Source organism: Eleutherodactylus coqui, chromosome 13 (assembly GCF_035609145.1).
Source record: "Eleutherodactylus coqui strain aEleCoq1 chromosome 13, aEleCoq1.hap1, whole genome shotgun sequence".
NCBI lineage: Eukaryota > Metazoa > Chordata > Amphibia > Anura > Eleutherodactylidae > Eleutherodactylus > Eleutherodactylus coqui.
In genome coordinates, this window is record NC_089849.1 from 122387066 (window position 1) to 122394494 (window position 7429).

A 7429-nucleotide genomic window follows, 5' to 3' on the forward strand; every position below is an offset into this window, starting at 1 on the left:
CCTGTTCACACTGTATGACCACGTTCACACTGTACAATCAGAGTCCCCCCCAGCCCTGTTCACACTATATGATCACCAGCCCCTCCCAGCCCTGTTCACACTTTACGATCAGCATCCCCCCAGCCCTTTTCATACTGTATGACCAGCGTCCCCCCCCAACCCTGTTCACACTGTATGATCAGCGTCCCCCCTGCCGTGTTCACACTGTACAATCAGTGTCCCCCACCAACCCTGTTCACACCGTATGATCAGCGTCCCCCCCAGCCCTGTTCACACCGTATGATCAGCGTTTCCCACAGCCCTGTTCACACTGTACCATCAGCGTCCCACATCAACCCTGTTCACACTGTACGATCAGAGTCCCCCTCTCTGCCCTGTTCACACTGTACGATCAGCGTACCCCCCCCCCAGCCCTGTTCACACTGTACGATCAGCGTACCCCCCAGCCCTGTTCAGACTGTACGATCAGCGTCCCCCACCAGCCCTGTTCACACTGTACGTCTCTCTGACCACAACGTTCACAGTTTACGATTAAAGCCCCTCCCCCCGTCGGTCGCGTTTACACTGTACGATCAGCGTCCCCCCAGCTCTGTTCACACTGTATGATCAGCGTCCCCCCCAGCCCTGTTCAAACTGTACGATCAGCGTCCCCCCCAGCTCTGTTCACACTGTACGATCAGCGTCCCCCCCAGCCCTGTTCACACTGTACGATCAGCGTCCCCCCCCAGCCCTGTTCACACTGTACGATCAGCGTCCCCCCAGCTCTGTTCACACTGTATGATCAGCGTCCCCCCCCAGCCCTGTTCAAACTGTACAATCAGCGTCCCCCCCAGCCCTGTTCACACTGTACGATCAGCGTCCCACCCCCAGCCCTGTTCACACTGTACGATCAGCGTCCCCCCCAGCCCTGTTCACACTGTACGATCAGCGTCCCCCCCCCCAGCCCTGTTCACACTGTACGATCAGCGTCCCCCCCCAGCCCTGTTCACACTGTACGATCAGCGTCCCCCCAGCCCTGTTCACACTGTACGATCAGCGTCCCCCCAGCCCTGTTCACACTATACGATCAACGTCCCCCCAAGCCCTGTTCACACTGTACGATCAGCGTCCCTCCCCCCAGCCCTGTTCATACTGTACGATCAGCGTCCCCCTCCAGCCCTGTTCACACTGCATGATCAGCGTCCCCCTCCAGCCCTGTTCACACTGTACAATGAGCTTACCCCCAGCCCTGTTCACACAGTACGATCAGCGTCCCCCCCCAGCCCTGTTCACACTATACGATCAACGTCCCCCCAGCCCTGTTCACACTGTACGATCAGCGTCCCCCCAGCCCTGTTCACACTATACGATCAACGTCCCCCCAGCCCTGTTCACACTGTACGATCAGCGTCCCCCTCCAGCCCTGTTCACACTGCACGATCAGCGTCCCCCTCCAGCCCTGTTCACACTGTACAATGAGCTTCCCCCCAGCCCTGTTCACACTGTACGATCAGCGTCCCCCCAAGCCCTGTTCACACTGTACAATCAGCGTCCCCCACCAGCCATGTTCACACTGTACGATCAACGTCCCCCCAGCCCTGTTCATACTGTACGATCAGCGTCCCACCCCAGCCCTGTTCACACTGTACGATCAGCGTCCCCCCCAGCCCTGTTCACACTGTACGATCAGCGTCCCCCAGCCCTGTTCACACTGTACGATCAGCGTCCCCCAGCCCTGTTCACACTGTACGATCAGTGTCCCCCCATCCCTGTTCACACTGTACGATCAGCGTCCCCCTCCAGCCCTGTTCACACTGTACGATCAGCGTCCCCCACCAACCCTGTTCACACTGTATGATCAGTGTCCTTCCCCCCCCATCCCTGTTCACACTGTACGACCACGTTCACACTGTACAATCAGAGTCCCCCCCAGCCCTGTTCACACTATATGATCACCAGCCCCTCCCAGCCCTGTTCACACTTTACGATCAGCATCCCCCCAGCCCTTTTCATACTGTATGATCAGCGTCCCCCCCCAACCCTGTTCACACTGTATGATCAGCGTCCCCCCTGCTGTGTTCACACTGTACAATCAGTGTCCCCCACCAACCCTGTTCACACCGTATGATCAGCGTCCCCCCCAGCCCTGTTCACACCGTATGATCAGCGTTTCCCACAGCCCTGTTCACACTGTACCATCAGCGTCCCACATCAACCCTGTTCACACTGTACGATCAGAGTCCCCCTCTCTGCCCTGTTCACACTGTACGATCAGTGTCCCCCCCCCCCAGCCCTGTTCACACTGTACGATCAGCGTACCCCCCAGCCCTGTTCACACTGTACGATCAGCGTCCCCCCCAGCCCTGTTCACACTGTACGATCAGTGTCCCCCCCAGCCCTGTTTACACTGTACGATCAGCGTCCCCCCCAGCCCTGTTCACACTGTACGTCTCCCTGACCACCACGTTCACAGTTTACGATCAGCACCCCCCTACCGGCCGCCTTCACACTGAGCGCTTAACCTTCAAATTGGACCGTCTCAGTGAGTGATGTTTCCCTTAGCGGTTATCTCTTTGTTTAGACGCCCGTCCTGCACACATGTGGACGTGCCGTGTTGTCCTGCTATACATACCTAGCGCAGTCTGCCCTCGTACACCACCTGGTGGCTGGAATAGTTTATGCTAGCATGTTGGCCAGAGACACGACTCTCCTTTTTTAATAGATGCTTGCCGAGCACACTCTCCTCGCAGCGCAAATCTCTTTATTCTTTTCATCCAGGGTAGTCAGGGGCTTCGATTGTGGGGGTCCCAGAGGGCAGAAACACACTGCCACGCTCTTCCACCCTTTGACTCTCCTTACAGCATATAGACCCCCGTATGTTTATGGACCCTCGTGCGGCGCGCCCCGCTCTCTCCGGCCGCTTTCTCACTGGTGGAATTAGAAAAACGGTATTAGTGTATATTAGATTGGCTGCGCAGCTTCTTGTCCACAAGGTCCTGGAAGGGCACTAAGCACCGCTTGGAAAGGAACAGAGGGGCCGCCGAGGGTGCAGGCACAGCTCCAAGTACTTTCCCTGGCGGTGCCCTAGAAGTGGGAACCCCCTGTTCATTTGCCAGCTGTCATCGGGGGTGAGGCCGGCTGGCCCAGAGGTCGCAGCCGCCACGGAGCTCACTGCCGGCGTCCGCAACAGAGGTCAGAGCAGCCGGGCACAACGCAGCTAAGAATCGGTGGCCGGCACGGAGTTCACAGCCGGCGGCAGGGACGGACGTCACAGTAGCGCCAGGGAGAGAGATGTCGGGCTGGCAGCGTGGTAACATAGTTTGTAAGGCTGAATGAAGACAATGTCCATCTAGTCCAGCCTGTTTATCCGCCTGTGTTGATCCAGAGAAAGGCAAAAAAAAACCAAGAGCAGAAGCCAATTAGCCCTTTTGGGAAAAAATTCCTTCCCGACTCCCTAATGGCAATCAGACTGTTCCCTGGATCAACCCCTAATAGTTCCTACCTGCCTGTACACCCGGATTAACAATTAACCTAAGATTTATAGCCTATAATATCCTTCCGCTCCAGAAAGACATCAAGTCCCCTTTTAAACTCCTCTATGGATTTTGCCATCACCACATCCTCAGGCAGAGAGTTCCACAGTCTCACTTTCTTCTAGACGTAACGGATGTCCTCTTGTTACCGTCGCAGTCCTGGGTATAAACAGATCATGGGAGAGATCCTTGTATCGTCCCCTCATGTATTTATACGTGGTTATTTGATCGCCCCTTAGCCGTCTTTTTTCCGGGGTAAATAGTCCCAGTTTTGGTGCCTCTCTGGGTATTCCAGTCCCGTGATTTCATGTATTAGTTTAGTTGCTCTTTCTTGAACCCCCTCAAGCACTGTAACATCTTTCCTGAGCACCGGTGACCAGAACTGTGCGCAGTATTCCATGTGGACCTGACAAGTGCCTTATATAGTGGGAGGATAATGTTCTCGTCCTTCGCCCCTATACCTCTTTTAATGCACCCCAAGACTTTATTAGCTTTTGCAGCAGCTGACTGGCATTGTTTACTCCAGTTTAGTCTACAATCCACTAGTACCCACAGGTCTTTTCCCTAGCAGTACCCCATTTAGTGTATATTGTTACATCCGTTTCTCCTGCCCATGTGCAGAACCTTACATTTTTCAACATTGAACTTCATTTGCCATTCCCCCCCCCAAGCCCCCAGCTTATCTCGGTCCGTTTGTAGTCGTACATTGTTCTCCGTTGCATTGATTATATTGTATTATTTTGTGTCATCTGCAAATATTGATATTTTGCTGTGCAGCCCCTCTATCAGGTCGTTAATAAATATATTGAACAGTATGGGGCCCAATACTGAACCCTGTGGCCCCCACTAGCGACGGTGACCCAATCAGAGTACGAACCATTTATTACCACCCTCTGCTTTCTATCTCTGAGCCAGTTCTTTTCCCAGATACACATGTTTTCACCCAATCCGAGCTTCTCATTTTATATATCAGCCTATTATGCTGCACGGTGTCAAATGCTTTAGAGAAGTCCAGATATACGAGATCAATAGACTCTCCCAGGTCCAGCCTAGAGCTTACTTCATTGTATAAGCTGATCAGATTGGTCTGACACGATCGACCCCTCATGAATCCATGCTGGTGAGGAGTTATTCTGTTCTCCTTGAGGTATTCTAGGATGGCGTCTCTCAGAAACCCCTTAAATATGAACACAGAATCACATTGTCAGAAATAATGACTGTAGAAGTTCCTAAAATGTAGCTCTAAAATTCAAGATCTCGCTTACAAATCATTTCCAGGAGGGCGCAAATCCCTGATCTCTTGGATGTAATTTCCCATGATAATCCTTCATATCTGTTGAGATACTCTACAGCATGGTTGGTTACATTTTTTGTTATGCGAGTTACCTTTTGTTGAGCTTCAGCCAAATGATCTACAAACCAACAATAAAATGGTTCCACGATAAGGTTCATACATGTGAATGTAGGAAACAAATAGCGGCATGTTCTATCTCCCTGCGTGCTCTCGCATCGCACCACCCCGCCCATTGTTTTCAATGGAGCCGGCCACAACATCGCACCACATCCACAGTGGCCTCAGCAGTTACAGTGACCCCCACAGTAGCCCCAGTAGTAATAGTGACCCCCACAGTGGTTTCAGTAGTAATAGTGAACCCTACAGTGGCCTCAGCAGTAACAGTGACTCCCATAATGGCCCCAGTAGTAATAGTGACCCCCACAGTGGCCTCAGTAGTAATAGTGACCCCCACAGTGGTCTCAGTAGTAATAGTGAGCCCCACAGTAGCCTCAGTAGTAATAGTAGCCCCCACAGCAGCTCTCAGTAGTAATAGTGACACCCACAGTGGTTTCAGTAGTAATCATGTTTCCCAAAGTGGCCCCAGTAGTAATAGTGAACCCCACAGTGGCCTCAGCAGTAACAGTGACCCTCATAATGGCCCCAGTAGTAATAGTGACTCCCCCACAGTAGCCTCAACAGTAATAGTGACCCCCTCAGTGGCCTCAACAGTAATACTTAATCCCAGTGTCCTTAGCAGTAACAGTGACCCACACAGTGGCCTCAGCAGTAAAAGTGACCCCCACAGTGGTTTCAGTAGTATTATTGTCCCCAAAAGTGGCCTTAGTAGTAATAGTGACCTCCACAGTGGCCTCAGCAGTAAAAGTGCCCCCCCACAGTAATAGTGACCCCCACAGTGGCCTCAGCAGTAACAATGACCCCCATAATGGCCCCAGTAGTAATAGTGAGCCCCACAGTGGTTTCAGTAGTAATAGTATCCCCCCAGTGGCCCCAGTAGTATTAGTGACCCACACAGTTTCCCCAGTAGTATTAGGACCCCCCACAACGGCTCCAGCAGTAATAGTGACCCCCACAGTGGTCTCTGCAGTTAAAGTGACCCCCACAGTGGTCTCTGCAGTTAAAGTGACCCCCACAGTGGTCTCTGCAGTCAAAGTGACCCCCACAGTGGCCCCAGTAATATTACTGACCCCCCGGTTTCCCCAGAAGTAATATTGACCCCCACAGTGGCCCCAGTAGTAATAGTGATCCCACAGCAGCGCCAGTAGTAATAGTGATCCCCACAGCGGCTCCAGTAGTAATGCTATTACTACTGGGGCCGATATAGGCGACACTATTACTAATAGTATCCCCTATATAAGCCCCAGTAGTAATATCGCCCCACCTTCCCAAGACCCATATACTTACCTCCCCTTCCCCCTCGTCGAAGTTCCGCTGCACGAGCTGATCCCAGGTGCACACTATGATGTCAAAACAAAAAGGTTATCAGGACAGTGCCTTTGCCATGAGGTGATGGATAGAGTAATTATGCAAGTGACTAGGAAAGGACTCACCTGGCATGAACGGCACAAACTAAAAAGGTTAGTGGTTACGCCACTGGTCCAAGTGTGCATGAAATCATGCTGATGGTGAAGAAGACAACCTGTCCCAAGGACATCTGGATAGAGCTGGTGCAAGGAGAAATCTGAGATATCTAATATCTCAAGCAAAAGCATAGAATGAATGACTGAAGAAAATGATTTCCTGTGCTCGGGGTTCAAATGGACCATAAATAGGAGTGACACCTAATCTAGAATGGGATAAGGGCAGCACCCACAAACACCCCCCTCAAGGTCCAGGTAGGTCTGACGGTAGGAAGATATAATGGAGAGAGTCTAGTCCAATGAAGAATGTTAGATAAGGTCCAATTTAATTCATACACAAACCACACAGTAAAAGTACATAGAAATGCAACGCGTTTTGGAGATTATAAATGCTCCTTTTTCAAGCACGTCTGAGACGGATCTTCAATCATTCTTTCTTTGACTGCCATTATTAACTGTTCTAGATAATCTTGACTTTTTACAAGGTGGTATTCATCAGCATATCACAGACTGTTTAAGTTCCTCTGGTACTGGTGCATCATGTCTGCAGAGGATATATGGGTGGAGACATGGGTTGGCCGCCCTGACTTACAGGGTATGCCTAGGTGATGGCCACATCTGCGGATTGGCTGCGCGCATCCCCCTGACAAGCTGACACGTCTCAGCCGAGTGGCATGTCCACTGCCGTTCCCCTCTTAATCACACATGTCCCTACGGGACTGCCATACTGCATGTCCGCTCTTTCGCCTCCCCCGAACAGCTCACACATCTCCCGGATGGACTGGCATACTATATGTCCGCTCCCATCCCCCTGAGATGCCGACACATTTTGTGGGCCAACTAGCTTGTCCACTCATGTCCCCCCACCCCCGGATCAGTCGGCCTTGCTGTCATTCTATTGGCTGTGCTCCGCTGGCGTCCAAGGGTATCACTGTCCACACCTATCCTTCAGATCAGGCGGTGCTGCTGTCAGTCTCCTTGCTGTGCTTCACTGCCTTCCAATGCTGTCAGTGTGCACTCTGGGCCCACCGAGCAACCGGACC